The sequence below is a fragment of the Anser anser genome (assembly GCF_964211835.1).
Source record: "Anser anser genome assembly, chromosome: Z".
Lineage (NCBI taxonomy): Eukaryota > Metazoa > Chordata > Aves > Anseriformes > Anatidae > Anser > Anser anser.
In genome coordinates, this window is record NC_139723.1 from 74,357,304 (window position 1) to 74,376,277 (window position 18,974).

The window sequence follows — 18,974 nt, forward strand, 5'->3', positions numbered from 1 at the left end:
TGAGGGTGCACTCGATCCCCTCATCCAGGTCATCGATAAAGATATTAAAGAGGACTGGCCCCAGCACTGAGCCCTGGGGGACTCCACTAGTAACCGGCCTCCAACTGGATTTGGCTCCATTCACCACAACTCTCTGGGCCCGGCCATCCAGCCAGTTTTTAACCCAACAAAGCGTACGCCAGTCCAAGCCACGAGCAGCCAGTTTCTTGAGGAGAATGTTGTGGGAAACGTTGTCAAAAGCCTTATCATGCTTTGGTTATGTTACCTCTTAATGCTCACAGTGATCTGCCCAGAAGCTCCAGCTCTGAAACTCTTCCAAGACATGATTCCAGTTCTAAACTTTTCTACTGGTAGCTTGCATCAAGAGAAGCTGGTCCAAACTTAAGATCCAAATGACCATCATCTCTGCTTGCACCTAGGTTTAACTAAACCCACACATTTTCAATTTTTACCGAACCCAAAGGTGAAAGTGCCATTAATGCCACCATAGCTACCTCCTTCAATTACATGCACTGACCTTCCTTTCCCCTGTGTACTGACAGCTGATCCCATAGCTTTCCGGTTACTTTATGTGCAAGACAAAGGATAAATGGTGCTAAGCCAAGTAGGGCTGGAATACAGCACACTGTGACTGTAAGAAAAGGGAAATAATTGGTTGCTTATCATCTTCAGTCACTGTACCCATCCTGCCACTACAGATGTGATCAATAACCTGGCTAGAGGTTTAAGGAAATTCTGCTAAGTTTCCTTATGATCTCATCCGCTGGCTTTGAGAGGTCAACAAAGGTACAAGAAAGTCCGGATTTGGTTCTTAGCTGCCCTATGATAAACATATTATTAACATTCAGAACTTCTCTTAAAATCTTCTGTGCTGAAACAGATAGCAAAAACATCTCCCAGCTCTTCCAGGCTAACTAGAAGAATAGAGCCATGTCTATTTGGCCCTTGTATAGCCACTTGGCAAACCACATGATTTCAAATCAGCTGAATATTTAACCTTGGTCCATAGTCCACTCCCTGCTCTTTTCTTCCCTGAAGATCTATGGTTCTTTCTTTCCTGCAAATGTTCAGTTTTGTACAAATCTCTTACAAGGTGTCCCAGTCTCAGATATACCCACAGCTATGGAACCTTGACTACCTTTCTGTTGGCCCTCCTACAGGGGGCAATTATATCCACCACATTAATGGAACAGACAGCTGGTGCAAGTAACTTTGCCATTTGCCACACCTAAACTTGACAGAAATCTTGAAAATCTGTCCAGGCAATCTTTCAGCACACCTCCCACACAGAGGGGTCAGGTAAGCATTACCTCTTACTGTGTTGGGACTGGACAATGCAGAGGAATCTCGAAAGGCCAGCAAGTCACAAGTAGTCAATGTGTGTGTGTTGTTTACTGCCAATTATGAAGTGATCTAATTCCCATATCTATATGTAATCTGAAAAAAGCAATAAACACACCAGCAACTGAAGCCTCCTGGATACAGTCACGCAAACTATGTCAGCCGTGGCTATGACAAGTGGACTTCTTGTCACAGTGCAGTTGTAGCTTGGTTATTGTGTGCAGGATGCCTGACTGGCCAAACTAGGGGAAAGGCACACTGCAGTGCCAAGAAAGGCGAGCAAATGAGAAAGAGCTTATGTGGCTAAGCCAGCGAACAGGTAGAGGCATTCTGACAGGAGGCAAGAGCCAGGAATACATGGTATACTGAGTGTTTAATGGGGTATATGAAGCGATTGTTTTCAGGGAGCTTCAGAGCAGTTTCTGAGAACTGTTCCAGTGCATGTTACATCAACAATATGGAGAGGTGCCCACCAGACAACCACACGATGAAATTCACTTTTTTTCTGCTACTGCTAACATTGCCACCCAGTCTGGTCCTTTCAAGATGACATGAGAATAGCGAGAAAAAAGAATGGCAACCAAAATTTGTATTGCACAAATCCACTGCTTTACTAAGAGTACGGCTTCAAAGAAGAAAGAACACAACTCTGTATCTGCAAGTACAACACCTAACTACAACATCACACCAAAAATGTCCAGGTGGAGGTCAGTGACGAGTGGTGTCTCTCAGGGGTCTGTTCTGGGACCAGTACAGATTAATATCTCTATCAATGACATAGACAGTGGGATCGAGTGCACCCTTGGCAAGTTTGTAGATGACACTAAGCTGAGTGGTGCAGTTGATACAACAGAAGGAATGGATGCCATCCAGAGGGACCTGGACAAGCTTGAAAAGTGGGCCCACATGAAACTAATGAGGTTCAACAAGTCCAAGTGCAAGGTGCTGCACCTGGTCCGGGGCAATCCCAGACATGAGCACAGACTGGGAGAACCCATTGAGAGCAGCCCTGCAGAGAAGGACTTGGGGGCTCTGGTGGACAAAAAGCTCGACATGAGCCAGCAGTGTGTGCCTGCAGCCCAGAAGGCCAACTGCGTCCTGGGCTGCACCAACAGAGGGGTGGGCAGCAGGTGGAGGGAGGGGATGGTGCCCCTCTGCTCTGCCCTTGTGAGGCCCCACCTGCAGTGCTGCGTCCTGGTCTGGGGCACCCAGCACAAGAAGGATGTGGGGCTGTTAGAGCGGGTCCAGAGAAGAGCCATGAGGATGATCAGAGAGCTGGAGCATGCCTCCTATGAAGACAGGCTGAGAGAGCTGGGGGTGTTCAGCCTGAAGAAGAGAAGGCTGAGAAGGTGAAGAGAAGGTGACATTATTTCAATTCTTCAGTACTTAAAAGGTGCTTATAAAAAAGATGGAAGGTAACTTCTTACATGGGCAGATAATCATAGGACAAGGGATGATGGTTTTAAGCCAGAAGACAGGAGATTTAGACTGGATATAAGGAAGAAGTTCTTCACTCGGAGGGTGTTGAGGCCCTGGCACAGGCTGCCCAGAGAAGCTGTAGATGCCCCATCTCTGGAAGTGCTCAAGGCCAGGCTGGATGGGGCCTTGGCCAACTTGATCTAGTAGGTGGCATCCCTGCCAGTGGAAAGGGGGTTTGGACTAGATGATCTTTAAGGTCCCTTCCAATCCAAACAATTCTATGAAAAACTGGTTCCACCATTTGAGCAATGAGAGTGTGGGTTACTGAAAACACTGGACATTCATCTGCGTTGAAACAGTTTTGTGCTGCCTATTTTGTGAAAGTCAGAAGGACGGAAAATCAATTTTTATTTTTTCTCCCCTAAGACGAAAGTAAAACTATGCAATTAACTTATACGCCTATTGATTACATAATGAAAAGTGCAATTAGATATATTGCTTGCAAATCCTAACGTAGTCAATGGGAGCATGTGAAATCAATGCAAGCAAGTGGGTATATTTGAGTGTAGGCTCTAGATGGAAAGCAACATAGAAGAGGTAATCAAGTTAGTATTAAATACAGTTACACCGGTTCCGCTAGACCATACAAATCATTTCTAGAACACAAATAACAGCTCCACAAGTGAATGAGATCATTAAAGCCAATATACTTTTAAAATTTATTTGTTGAAAGCATGGCACTGAAAGCTTTACTTAGAAATGAAAAATCTAACAAATTGGCAAAAAATGTAGCATGGGAAGGAAATAAAAATAAATTCAGAACAGCAGGCACACCTGTCACAGATAAGAAAAAATAAAAGCTAGAAACTACTCCCTGACAGCTAAAAATTTACAGCAGTGCAAAGCACAAGTGACCACCCTCAGGTTAGTTCCACTCTGTAGAATACTCAAAAGCCTCTTCTGAAAATAATTATCATTTTCAGAATTAATCACATACATTTGAATGTGTGTGGACTTCCTAAGTGTACTCGTACAGATTCACTGGTATCTATTTTTTTTTTTTTGCAGAAGGGTTTGGAAGCGGTAAGAACAGATTCCCCCTTGTGCACCTTTTTCTTGCTGGATACAACAGTTATGTGGGTACTCCAAGATGTATGTATTTTCACACCCAGAAGCACTTTCGTGCCAGACAAGTAACTTCCAGAATTCAATGCACAGGAATGAACATACAAAGATAAATATCCAAAAGAAAAGAATTGAAAAAGCTAAGCTGCTCAGACCCACTTTCTTTCAACTGTACAACATAGCTTTCTTTATATCCTCTTTTCCTTTTTAACTGTGTTCATTAATACATTTCTGCTTATATTACATATATACCATAATACACACAGGAAGTGCAAAGGTATACAGCTTTTTACTATCCAGACTTCTGTGTATTTAAATGCATGCAGTTAACATTTCCTTAAATGCAGTCAAAAGTAATTCATAACAATCGCTTGACAGGATAGTAACAGACGAGAAGGTAATTAGTATGGAAACCATCAGGAATCTGTTTGCAAAACCAGCCAGCTTCCCTTCAACCAGCTGTAGGAGCATCAGCGAAGTTAAAAAAGAATCGAGGCCATTTTAGATCTCACATTTCAGAACAATTAATGCTGAATAAAAATCCCACCAGTGCTGTGTCTTCTATTAACAGTCCCCATTACTTCTGTACTGCAAAACAAATGAGGAAAAGATTTATGCAGATACAATACCACTGCAGTGTAACCGCCCCAGAAGATATTAGCTTTACTAGGCAGAAGCTGTCACATGAGAGAATGAGGGACTAAAACACTGATGTGTCTGCTCCATCTGGTCCTGTTTTTATTGTATATACAAATTACATTTATAGGGCAAACTAGTAGCTGGTGGTAAGGTTCAGTAAGGGAAAAAAAAGGCCTTTTCCCCAGGAAATAATATTTACAAGAAGAAACTTAAATAAGCAAACATAACTCAAACAGAAAAATAGTAGATTCCCCTGTCTGGAAAATAGGCTGAGCCCACTGGTGAGATCCTAGTACCTTCCTGTATAGGAAGGGCATTTCTTCTCAGAAGCTTGTTTTGCCTGTCTCAAACAAGGCTGGAAGGGGACTCAGGCACAGCAGATAATTAACTCCAGACTTCTTCTTAAGCTTAGCTAGGGCTGAACACTAAAAATATCTAGCAGAAGGGCAGGATCTTTTTGTCCCACCTCTCAAGACTATCCTCATCACAGAACAAATGTGGTAAACATCAACCATCTTGCATTGTTCTCCTCCTGTTTCCTTGGGAAAGCAGCACTGCATCTTCTGCATGCTCCAAAGGCAGCCAATGTCTGATTCAGCTGGCCATGTCAGAAAATCCCTTCACAGACCCTTGGAGGCTGCCAAAATCAGGTGGAAGTGGGAAAGCTAGCAAGGAGGAAGAGACAAAGCCAAAACACAAGCAAGATAAAAAAAAAAAAAAAAAAAAAAAAGGAAGCCTTGGACGTCTTCAAAGCCTCAGTTTAAGGTTCAGTCTCTTGCCAAAGAGAAATAACAGAGAGGACGACCAGAAGATGCCCCTTCTGTGCTCTGACAGCACCTATGAAGCAACGCAGCTGGGAAGTCTGAGCCTTGCTCACTCGCTCAGGGGAGAAGACTACTCCCCAGCCCTCCTCAATCTGTCTTGTACCCTAGGAGATTCTTTTCACAGGCTAATCCTTTCCCCTTGCAAGCAGGAAGGAAAAACTGCGCTCTTGTTTTCGCTTGCATGCATTACGCCCTATTACACAGTCAAGGTATGATTTTCTTTCCCACACAGTTCTGTCCCCAGAGTAGAGAAACAACAGGTCTGCAACACCAGCGGTACCTCCATTCATCCCCACACCCAGCTGGGCATTGTAACACTGCGCTTCCTATGAGTCCAGGCATATCTCACTAACATATAAGCAGCGTGTAATTCCATCTAAAACATAAGAATTTCATTACAAAAAAAAAAAAAGGGGGAACTATGCCAAGGATGTTTTCACTACATCTCTTACTATTTGTTGTGATTTTGACCATCTGACATCCTGATGACAAATAAATCCAGCAAAGTTAAAAAATATTCTCCAAAATAAAGACAATATTTTGTTTTGTCCTGACCACAGGGATTTTGACTCAAGAGGGAGCTAGGTAGCTGGTTTTAGAAGCAGAGTATTTCCACATTTTTACCCATTTACATTTGAAATTTAAAAAATTAATTAAACCTGCCTATGTTCACAATTGATCTTGTTGACAACAAGACAACTAAGATTTATTTCCTACAGCAAAACTGATGACTGCATACTGACCGTGACTTTCACTGAGAGATCTCATACTACTTAAATTCAATTGTGCTATCTTTTCCTGCAAATTGCAGAAAAGCATTCAAGAAATCCTTCATTTTCACCTCCTGTTATCGGATGAGGATTCAAAGGATATTCAACTCCTCCCAAGCAGAGAAAAGTAAAAGTAGATACAAAGCCTAGTTACATCATGCAGGTATTCTTTCTTTCCATTAGAAAATTGCCATGGTATGTGATATATTTTCCTACATAAACATAAATTTTTAACTAAGCAAAAGTAACCACTCAAGCCTGATAGGTTTGTCACATAGCTGAGTCCACTATACATTTTCATACAGTTTGTCAAACAGGTGTTATTACCAGATAGAAAATTTCAACAGTAGTGTGGGGCAAGATTTGCAATTTAGCAAGGTGAAGGATCCACTCTTGACCAGGGCTATCTGTGTGACAGCCTGTCTGTCAGTGGTAATGCACAAATCCCCAGTGGCTTTGGGGCTGCCCCAGATATTTTAAGAGAAGAGTTACCTCATGGGATGCACCCACAGCTTCTAACTAGCTATACTCTCCAGCCCTGGAATTCCCCATGGCCAAGGAGGGAATGTAGCACACTCCTCCCACCAGCCTGCCCATGTTTGTTGCTGTGCATCAACTATTTACATTCTTTTATTTATTGAATAAAAGGTGGAATGAAAAACAAACACCGTTCACAAAGTATGGCTTGCATTTACCTGTGTTATGTTAAAGCAAAGAAGAACATCTCCAGCGGGCTGCCTGAAGAAGGTGCCTTCAGCTTCTCCCTGGCTAATCAGCACCAGGCCAGGGCTGGGATGAGGAAGGAGGGAGGGGAAAGCCTCTTGGCCATCTGGCCCTACCCTTCTGGCAGTTGTGTTCCTTTTTTTGTCACTGAACTGTAAAATGGGAAACAGTCACACAAGATTTGTTCCTTTCACAAATAAGGAGGGAGCTGGAACTGATTTATATTACGTAAGTTTTACAGTAAAGGCTTTACTCTCTTAAGTGACAAGGAATGCTAGTATGAACCAGATGAATTGGTGAAAACTTCATGTCTGGACTGAGTCTACCAAACCAAACATGTGACCCCACGTCTTATCACCCCCACCCATAAATTCAAAGCATATGACACACAACCATTGCACCACAGTCTACGGAAGTTGTTTAGTTAATTATATTAAAGTTTATTTACATATACTCATTTAAAGCAGAAGAGAAGGGTTGTAGCTAGAGAAAACAGGCATTGCTCCATTTCTAAATAATAGTTGTACAAAAGCATGTAACAAAACTATTGCTTAACTAAGTCAAGGGTTAAACCTCACTACCATGATAGAAAGATCCAAGATCATTCTCTGCTGTAAATGAATCCTACTGCAGCTCAGTCTTCCTGCTAACAGGCAGTATTAGTATAACTCAGAGGAAAATTCTGAAATAACCTTGTTTGCCATAAATGCATGGAATTGCACATTATAAGATCAGTGTTTCCTTCATTCCAGCAAGTGTTAATTAGGCATTTTCTAAGATAGAGAAATGTCAAACTTTCAGCCAGCCAGCATCAAAACTAATCGTAACCCAAACCTTTAGCAGCAGTGAAAGTAACAACTAGAAAATGAAAACGAACACAACCACACTTTAAAGCATCACATAAAAAGCATCAAGGAAAGAATTAACAACATTCTATCTCCTTGTTAGATTCCTGATGAAGAGCCACATACATTGCTAAATTACAAGTTACAAAAAACACTACAAAAGTGATCCAAGCAGGGGCATGCAAGAAGGCTCCTGCTCTTAGATGCCCCAGGTGAGCAACCACTGCCTGTGAAACAGGAGCCTAGCAGCAACAAGCCTGCTCACTCAGGAGAAAAAGAAATACAGCTGAAGGGCAGCAGAGGACAAGGCACCAGGAGGAGACCCTATGCCATGTGCCAGTTGGCCCTGTAGGTCTCTTTACTACAGCAGCTATGGAGTTCCTAATCGACATTGATGTGGCTAAGGTAGTCTTTGATCTCTGATAACACCTGTGAATTCCCCAGTGGGGATTTAGCTATTCAACCACCCTATTTAACCTAACTGAAAGTTGACTAAATAAAGCAATTTCTCTTTCAGTGCCCAAGCATTCAAAACACTTTGTATTCTCCTCATTGTTCTTGGATTATGAGGGAGAATAGACACGTGCATTCACCAAGCTAAGCAGAAGCATACGAGAACTCAAAAGCCTACTTTTTTAAAAAATACAAAGAAATCTTTTGTTTAAAAGTAGACAGTTATTAAAGCTGTAAAAAAATGGAGTGCAGTTAGAGCTATGCAACAGAGCTCTCCGCTGGTTTTAGAAAAATACAGTCATAAACACCATGGTGGAATCACATTTGAGGCTGACATAGCCAATGATCAGTAGACAGCCTAGTCTCTGCTGAAGTCAGTCACAGCTCCTGCAGGTATTCAGACCCAGGCCCAAACATGAAGGTTCTTAAAAGTCTGTAAACATATTATATTTTTTTTTATATTTACCTTTAGGGTTTTAATTAATTTGAAACTGGTTTAAATTGAAACTTAAGAAGTGTAAAATGTCTGATTTAAAATGACACCGGGGACCCAACACATACACAAGAAGAAAGGAGATTATATTAAGTGTATCTTGATCTTCAGAGAAGAGGGAAGAAACGTTTTGTATTTTGCAGCCTTAGAGGTATGATATGCAAATCCCTACATGGAAGCAGCAGAAGGAATTGCCTCACCTTCAGGAAAACAGCCATAAAACTTAGTAAACAAAATAGTTATAACAAACATTGCCATTGTAATCTTGCTTATTCTGAACAAGTCAGTCAGTTGGCAATAATACTCCAATATCCCTCTTTGATACTGCAGAAGTTGATGCTCATGTAAGCACATGGATGTGACTTACCCTGCTCTCCCCATCCAAAACAAATCAGCAGCCTTCCAACAAGAGGGGCACAAGCACAAAAGTTCCCTTCATTTAAGGCAGAGCTTGGGAAGCTTAGGAAGGAGTGCATTTTAAGGCACCACCTGCAGTCTTACCCAGCCCAGCAGGTCCCTTCCAGCTTTCTTTACCTTCCACAGGGCCCACAACCACCTACCCGGATACTGCAGCTTGAGGAAAGCAGTTGGTGCTTCCTGGCACAAGACTCATAGTCAGAGCAGTCACAGATTACATCCTCAATTCTCCAACTGGACTGAAGAATCAGCAGCCTGCCACAAAAGCCAATAGTGCCCCATTTTCCCAGTAGCCACCTCCCAGTTAACCAACCCAAAGGTTTCCTGTCAGCCCTCAAATTTATAACCTCCTCCCCGAGCTCTGATTGGTTCCAGTTTCTGCGACTGACCTGCACAGCTGTCAGAGGACAACTGCAAGGGACCCACTCCACCGGCCTGCCTGTCACCTGCACATCTCTCCATCCACTAATCACTGCTGGATCTTTCAACTGAGCACTGCCCTGCAGAAATACAGGACTCTCACAGGCTTAAAAATTACCAACTGCTGCAAAAGAGACAAAAGAGTTTTCGGGACATATTTTAAGGCAGGTTGTTTAGGAACAGCTGATGAAGAAGAAGCAACATGAAGGAAAGGTTGCAAAATGGGATATTTTTCATGCTGCTGGTGCAGTGTCACATGGAATGGCACTGCCAGCTAATTGATGATACTTTTAAATAACTGTCATGCACCTAAGGAGCCAAGTGCCTTGGACTTGAAATGGCAACTGGACTTTTGCTTATGTTTCTGTTACTGATTGTCCAACCTACTTGATTGACATTCACACTGCCAGGAAGCAAGGCAACGTTCAGGCTTTACGTGACCTTCAGAGTAATCTAAGAGACAGGAAAAAATAGGCCTATGCTACACCTTAGCATGTGTGTGCCCAACAGCTCCTGACCCAGTATCCTTGCAGCACATAATTTAACCTGAACAGACAAGATCCAAAGATCAGAACCAAAACTAGAAAGGATGGATTAAAAAAAAAAATGTAAATGAGTGGGGGGAAATAAGATCACTTGGTCCAAGCAGCTGGAGCCAGAAAGCCTAAAATCAGCTAAGCACGCAAACTTGGATAGGAAGCCAGATGGGGAAACATTTGACCTGGTACCATTATTCAATAGGCAATTCAAAATACAGCATTTAAAATTCTTGCTTGCTCTAGCCAAGTATTTTCACTCGAATATCTCCAGGAAAAAAAAAAAAAAAGAAAAAAAAAAAAGCTAAAGTGGCAGAAAATCATAACTGATCTCCACCAATTTTTAAACCACAGTTCATATTTACAGATGCTATGTTCAATACCTGCCAAATTCTGGTTAAAGAATCAAACATGAAGCTGTGAGGTAAAGGGATTATATGTTTTAAGACATTCCTCGTACATTCTTCCTGGAAGCAATGTCAAGGCATGTGCAGGACAAGGAGGTGATCCGAGACAGCCAGCAAGGCCTCATCAAGGGCAAATCGTGCCTGACGAATCTTGTGGCCTTCTCTGATGGAGTGACTGCAACAATTGACAAGGGAAGACCGACTGATGTCATCTACCCGGACTTCTGCAAAGTCTCTGACACGGTCCCATACAACATCCCAATTTCTAAATTGGAGAGAGATGGATTTGAAGGGTGGTCATTTTACTGGATAAGGAATTGGCGTGAAGGCCGCAGCCAAAGAGTTGTGGTCAATGGCTCTATGTCCAGGTGGATGCCGGTGACAAGTGGTGTCTCTCAGGGGTCCAATTGGGACCAGTACTGTTTAATGTCTTTATCAAGGTCACAGACAGTGGGATCAAGAGTACCATCAGCAAGGCTGCAGATGACACCAAGCTGAGTGGTGCAGTTGATACAACAGAAGGAATGGATGCCATCCAGAGGGACCCGGACAAGCTTGAAAAGTGGGCCCATGTGAACCTGATGAGGTTCAACAAGCCCAAGTGCAAGGTGCTGCACCTGGGTCAGGGCAATCCCAGACATGAGCACAGACTGGCAGATGAACCCGTTGAGAGCAGCCCTGCAGAGAAGGACTTGGGGGCTCTGGTGGACAAAAAGCTCGACATGAGCCAGCAGTGTGTGCCTGCAGCCCAGAAGGCCAACTGCGTCCTGGGCTGCACCAACAGAGGGGTGGGCAGCAGGTGGAGGGAGGGGATGGTGCCCCTCTGCTCTGCCCTTGTGAGGCCCCACCTGGAGTGCTGCGTCCAGAGCTGGGGCCCCCAGCACAAGAAGGATGTGGGGCTGTTAGAGCAGGTCCAGAGGCGGCCACAAAGTTGATCAGAGGGCTGGAGAACCCGTCCTATGAAGACAGGCTGAGAGTGAAGGCTCCGGGGAGACCTCAACGCAGTACCTAACAAATGCTTATAAAAAAGATGGAGAGCAACTTTTTGCTTGGGCAGATAATGATACGACAAGGGGGAATGGTTTTAAACTAAAAGAGGGGCGATGGAGATTAGAGGTTAGGAAGAAGTTCTTCATTCAGAGGGTGGGAAGTCACTGGCATAGGTTGCCCAGAGAGGCTGTGGATGCCCCATCCCTGGAGGTGTTCAAGGCCAGTTTGGATGGGCTTTGAGCAACCTGGTCTAGTGTGTGATATCCCTTTCCCTGGCAGGGGAGTTGGAATAGGGTGATTTTTATGGTCCCTTCCAACCCAAACCATTCTGTGACTCTATGATATGCTGGAGTTGATTAATGTGACTACTCTGCACTCAAGTCCACATATTTACCTAGAACTATGCACCTTCCAAAACTGCATATTAAAGTAACAGAAATTCAATTCAGGTAGTTTTCAGTTTCCTGTAGTGACCCCTGAACAAGAATACTTGTCTGTAGACAACAAATTGAATTAGGAGGCTTACTGGAAGCAGTGGATGACCTGCCCCATTAAGCCAGCTGACATTTTATTGTAATCTCTGACTGAAGGGTCTATTCATGGAATTCTGCTTTCATTTCAAGGTTTCTCTTACTTAATCCTCTGTGGTATATTATATGTTCTTCCTACAGGAAGGTTATGCTACTAGGATTTCTTTGTGTGAAACACAGCTGGCATTTGCCATCATATAATTTTTATATGGTCTCTTCAGCCAAACCTTAAATTAAGATGCATTTTTCTCACATAGAAACACTGGGCCCCATATATAAGAGTCACCTAAATAAAGCTCTGTTTGTGAGCAGCACACTCTACTGGGACTGCCAAGATTTGGTCTCTTCTTCATTATCTTCTCTATCAATATTCTTTGACATAATTAACTCACTTCTTAATCTGGCATGTGCTCTGTGCTGTTGAACTCCAACATGTTTTGATTTGATATAGTGTAATAGACATTTGTAATACTTTTTTCCCAGCACATTACATATAAACAGCAATTCTCTTGAACTAAGCCTGTAAAATATGGCAAAATAATAGGATACAAGTCTTCATGTTCACTTATTTTAGTCTTCATGTTGATCTACAATATATTATTTCTCATTTATGTAACTCCATAATGTGTTTGGAGCTTTGTCTGTCAGACTTATGGCCACACAAACAGTATGACTCCGTCACCCAGATACCTATAAAACACGTATTGAGGAATAAAGGCATGCTCTTGGGGTTAGCACAGGACCATATTGGGTTAAGTACGTTATTTCTCTGTTCTCTTTTGCTATTAGAAAATGTACTGCATTACAACAATCAGAGTCCTTATCTAAATGACAGGGCATTAAAACCCTTCAAGAAATACATTGATCATATTCCTCGTTTATCCTACTTAGAGGGATGGCAGAGTAGAGCAGTTTGATTTCATTTACTCTTTTTTTAAAAACTGGTATCTTCAGTCTTTGTAAACAAAACTGTCTGTCTACTATTTGCTGCTGCTTTCTTTTTTTTTTTTTGCCTTTTTTTTGTTGACTGCAGCCCATCTGTCTTCAAAGTAAAAAGTAAGTTAACCCTCCCACTACATTTCTTGGAATGTCTTGGATTGCTCCTGTGAATTTGACATGTCAGTTGACTTCAGTGCCTGGACACCTTCTACTGGATGAAGGACAAAACAAAAACAACAACAACAACAAAACTATGTAGTCTGTGTTATGATCGTCTCCCAGTCAGTGTTCTGATAGACATGAACATACTAGAGTTTTATCTGCTAACACAAAACTGCTTCCTACATCAGGGCTCAGCATATTTGCCATATGCTATGCCCACCTCTTTGGAGACTTGCATTGTTTTCTGTCTTTTCCCTGGATGTAAAAAATAATAATAAATAAATAATAATTTTAAAAGCCTAAACTAGGGTTTTCCTTACTATTTCCTTACAGATTACTTTCTTAGGCAATTAATTTTGTCTTTCACTCTGCCATCCTGATTGCCACAAATGCAATTCCTCGCTAGGAGAGTGGCTCTGGAAGCCCAAGTGCGTTGTGCTGTTCAGATACCCTGCAGCGAGCAGGGGCCTCACTGACTCAGAAGCCCAGAAGTGGTATCTTGGAGGAGGCCCAACATGAGCAAAAACTAAGGCCTCTGACATACTTCTCTGCTTGTTCAAAGAACAGTTGGGAGTGCTGTCAAAGGTTATTCAAGGATATCCACATCTCTGGATTGGCCAGACTACCATATTTATTTAAAATCCATCCTACACACATCAAATAGTTTTGTTTCAATATTTTGGAGGAATATTATGTCTCAGGAAACTATCAGATTTCTGTGCTCTCTCACCATATGTCTTCCCTACCTAAAATCTCTACAAATTTGTATCCATTGAGCATGGGGTTCAGCATAAACCCTTAGTGAGCAGCTTTTAAAAATGTCATTGAGAGAACTGACAGAGAAAGGGCACTGGCTTGCAGATCCCTGATGATCCTTCCAGCAAAACGTTTAAACAAATCCTTAAAGTCCACTTACAAATATTCCAAAACCAACTGTTTTATTCACATATTTGGGATTAAGCAAGTTCTTAAACGATCTATAAGATCAGGTTTTGAGGGGTCTTTTTTTCCTTTTTTTAAAGAGTTCACTAGATAGTTGAAAAGATTTGGTTTTCCACTTGCAATTGTTGCACAAATTTGGCATGAACTGCACTCAGGCAACCTGACACAATTGTTATTCATTATTCTAGGAACCCTAAATGCTGACATAATGTGGTAATGTACAGGTTATTTTCAAGGGGAGCAGACTAGAGAAGGAGAAGAGGGTTCAACCTCACCATACTTAAAACCAGGGCTGACTTCAAGTTAAATACTGAAGTTCAAGGATGTCTTTGCTAAAATCAGACGCCTATATACACTTGTTTACACATGGTCACACATAGTCAAGCTTATTGTGGAACTTACAGGAATGAGACTAAAATTCTATGTAAGTCAGCCCCTAATCAATGGGCAACTGGTCACATGTGCAGGTGGTCAAAGGCACTGGCTGTGGTCCGTGCCACATGACTGTGTTCAGTTGGTTGTGGAAACTGAAAAAACTTAACCATACTATTTAAAATTGCCGTCAGGTCAAAGCAGACCAACCTTCTGTAAATCCTAAAAGCAGAGGACAGCATTTCCAGTTCAATTACTGGGAGATATACTGGAGCTGTTACGTCAGCTCAATTCCTTAAACAGCAATCTCTGCTCCGCTCCCAGGTGGTCTTTGCTGAACTGACTGCATCTTAAAAAAATATCCTTAAGCTGGGCTTGAATTTACCACCTGGCTGTAGCTGGCAGCAGAATCTCAGTAGCAGACAAAGCTGGGTCTGGCCAAATAGTCTCTGTATTTACCTAGTTCCTTGGACATGTTTAAAAATGGTGCAGGTGTGTCAAAGAACTAGAAGATCTGTATTAGCAAGAGAACGTTTTCATAAATGCTTTGCTGTAGCCAGAGTTAAGCATATTCTCATTCTGAGAATGTACAAATTAGATCCCAACAGTGTGTCCTCAAAATCCTTTAAAATACTACAGAAAATTCTTTCAACTTTCACAAAAATTCAATTTTGAAATCTGTAGTTTCTACTACGTTGACATATGGAAAACCTCAACCAAATGCTGTCAAATAGTATGGCTTCTAAGCAGTCGATGGGACATTTGTATCTGTATTCATCTCTGCTCACTGTAATGCTTTCCTTCCTTGGACACACTTAGGATCACCTTCCAACCTCCCAAACAATCCAGAAAACAGATTTACAAGCATATCCACATATCCACAAAAGATGCACCTGCAAAAAAAAAAAAAAAAAAACTAGTGGTCTTTCCTGAACTCTATGGCAATTCAGTTTTTACCAGGCTGGAGTGAGAAAGACAGCTCTGATTAGATACACAGATACAGATTTTATTCTGGAAGCCAAGAAGCCTTTATACTTGACATCTTTTAGACTTTATGCAGTACGTGCTGTACAAACAAGTACTGAGTTCACTAGAGGGGAAGATAATAATGGTAACAGACTTCTGGAAATGTTTTTGTTGAATGCTGTATAAATTAAGGGGTTTAGTCTAAGGCCAAAAAGAGATACAAGTGGAAGACGATTCACAGGGAATAGGGACAAATCAGAGGTGACAGAAGTAACAACTTTACTACTTATACAACTAGAACTGACCACAGAACAGAACTGCTAAAGTAACCCACAATAAAAAAATTAGGCAAAAGGCTTGACCAAGCATGCCTAGAAATAGCATGATAAATTAAGTACATCCACATGCCATATTTGTAGAGAAGCACTGAGAAGCAATCTCATACATTAGAGGTTAGGTTTAAAACAAAACAAAACAAAAAGCACTGGTATTTGCCTATTTCACGTTCACACAGAGCTTCCCTCTTGGAGATGCAATAGATTCTCCCTTCCTATCAATTTCATATTTAAAGCCCACCTACTACCCACCTATTAGAAACTTGCTTATTTTTTTAGCATCATAACACATAGAGAAATTTAAATATATAACTATATTTTCTGTTTATTTTATGCAGTTGTATTGCTTAAGTATTTATTTCCTGTAATATTTGCATTGTGTCAATTAGAATCATTCACATAAATCAATAATTTCAGTAAATGCCTTTTAAAACTGGTTCCTTGGAATCTCTTGTTTTTCTGGAATTGGTCCCTTGAAGTCTGCTGCTTGCCAGCTCATGTTTGAGTGTCTACAGTCTCAGCTCCCCATGTCTACTGCCTGTTCCAGCATGTGGTACTCCAGCTTGTGATGTGGTCACAGCTGCCCAGCATCTGCTAGTAGATCAAGGTAACTGTGCTACTGACCCAAGGAGCTGGAGGGAGATCTGGGCCATAATTTGACCACTCACAAATTTGCAGTGGTTCTCTAACCAACCTGCACTTCTTCTGTGCTTGAATATCAATAAGCACACCTAGAAAATGAAAGCAAACCTCCCTCTGATATAAAGTCTCTTTTCAGAATTTTTATAAGCAGCTCAGTTATGGAGGTAACATACATCAGTGAAATCCATTTTTGCCTCCTATCCTAACAAATAAATTAAGATGATCAAGAACCTCCTAGGATTTTGCAGACTGTAAGTTATGTCTAACATCTTAATGTTTTAGGTTGTGGAGCTACTAGTATTAGTATCTTAAGAGTTAGATGTGTCTTTTTCCACTATAAAATCTACAATAGTCACAGAGGACATCTCATCTAGGCAGGTAGACAGGTACTTCCAAAAGAAAATTATCTGTTTCTAAAGTAGGTATCTGATACTGACCATAGAGGGAGCCTAACTACCACCTAAGATTGGATGTCTTACTTCTGTGCAGCCAAGTTGGGTGAGATGAAATCCCCTCATAGTACATAAAGACAATTAAATGCAAAGCTTCAATTGGAGGTCTTGAAAGTAGAGGAGATGTCACACAGAGAGAGGTCCTGATGATTCTCAGCAAAACAAGATGACACAGATTAAGGGGAATGTAGGAATTCACAGCCAGTGCTGCTTTAGCTGGAGCAGTGTCCAAGCAATCTGCCATACAGCTGTTGTAAATGGTCCCAAATCCAGTAATACCCCAAAGAGAACTGAAAACTGTAGTTCAAGACACACCCTGGTATTCAGGCTGTGAAAGGCTTAAATATCATGAGGCCCTTCTTTGCAACAGGAGTAGGGGCATGTTCATGGCAGATGACGGGAATCAGTGGGAGACAGCTATTTGAGTATCTCCAAACACAGGAGCTTAACGTGACTACAAGGATCTTTTTTGCTGGTATCCTGAGACACCAAATGTCTACACAAGCAGGCTGTCTAAACTCTATAGTGACTGATGCATTGCTAGTTTATAATTGTCCATGGAAGGGTTAGGATGCTGCAGGTAAAGGTCCTGGATTAGAACTTGATAAAACAGCTTGGAGACTGGGTAGACCCTTCGTTATCCAAAATAGGGATAAAACAAAATTCTCATTTCCATCGTAGTGAACAACTTACAGCAGAACACTTGCTGTCTCGAGTCTGTCAGAGCAGCTCAGCCAATACAGGTAAATCAGACTATAAGGGGACGCAAGGAGTGCATAACATTTCCAAGAGACATACATACTGTGTCAAATAGCTGCATCCCAATCACTGCATGCCTGCTGATCACAAGCAGGCTGTTACCATTTCCAACTGCACTGCCATCGGCCCCTCACACGATGTCTGCATCTGGCTGGCAACTAACTCAGCTCAAAATTACTTGTGGTGCAAAACAGTTTTAGTGTGTCATCTCTTAAAATTAGGAAGAAAGCAGCCAATTTCTCAATAATGGGCAGAAGGGTTAAGATAAAAGAGAGTAAAGTCTCTGAGCCCTTGGAATTTCCAGCTTCAATGTCCCCCAGAGATCACCTACAAAACTTTACTGCCTTGCTGCCTTGAATGTATTTGTGAGCACACAGGGATACCCATGTTCGTGCGGCAGAGCCTGGAAACTCCATAGCTGCAGCAAGGATTATTTTCTAATATAAATAAAACAATATTCTAGGACTCCCTCCAGGGCCATTAAGCTTTCCTCTGCTCAGTTAGTTTTGGCTTTGGATGATTACAATAAAAATATATATTAACTGTGGTTAATATATATTTTCTCAAGCATTTGGGAATTCTGAGGGACACAAAGCAAAAAGGGAAAAAAAAACTATTAAATAAAAATTCACATATGTATATATATACACATATATGACACTTAAAATGACTTTTAAATATTTTATATTACATATTGATCTATCTATATATATATAGACAATTAAAATGCAGAGATATCTGATGACTCAGTCACATCAGAGCCTCCTCATCGCCAGTCCTCACGTATTCATAGACTTTCTGCCCACCTGCTTCAGGTCTGACAATACAACTCCACCAGAACTTCCTCTAATGTGCCATGTTGGACTAATGTGCAATTAAATGTATCACTGTCTGAGCTGGGAGCAGCTGGCATGAAATGATGAGTCTATGTTATCAAACCCACATTGCCAGCAAGCTACTTACTGGGAGTGAGCATTCTCTTGTAATAACTCCCAAACCACACAGAGTTTGGGAGAACTAGCCTGGGCAAAATTCAAGCCTGGGATTGCTTTAACAATTAAACAATGCAGATGATCAGGGTTCAGTACCCAGCACTGTTTCATCTACTGCATAGACACAGACAGAAGATCTCCCAGGAAAATCCATTCTACATCACTGTCATTAAGCTAACTGAGTTTCTGCAGCAACATCAGCTGTTCAATGGAGTTACTCTGGCTTCTGAAATTCTGTACCTCTGCCACTGGTCCAATCCCTGGCCTGAGGTCTCTTGTGCAGCCCCTCTCATCCATCTCTATGTTTGATCTGGATAGGCTGGAGCGATGGGTTGAGGTCAACTGTATGAAGTTCAACAAGGCCAAGTGCCAGGTCCTGCACCTGGGGCGCAACAACCCCAAGCAGAGCTACAGGCTGGGAGATGAGTGGCTGGAAAGCTGCCTGGCAGAGAGAGACCTGGGAGTACTGGTTGATAGTCGG

General features: G+C 41.8%; 1 protein-coding gene across 3 annotated transcripts in view; it reads right to left on the minus strand.

The window, feature by feature from the left end:
- LOC310890054 (uncharacterized protein) overlaps window positions 1-18,974 on the minus strand; it is a 163,667-nt gene that overhangs the window by 84,563 nt on the left and 60,130 nt on the right. For 2 of the 3 annotated variants that reach the window (XR_014576989.1, XM_083818491.1), the window contains exon 1: window positions 6,814-8,408. The exons of the other annotated variant lie outside the window; for it this stretch is intronic. The gene's annotated coding sequence lies outside the window, so the exon portion shown is untranslated. Of the gene's footprint in view, window positions 1-6,813; window positions 8,409-18,974 lie in introns of those variants that run through there. 3 annotated transcript variants of the gene reach the window in all.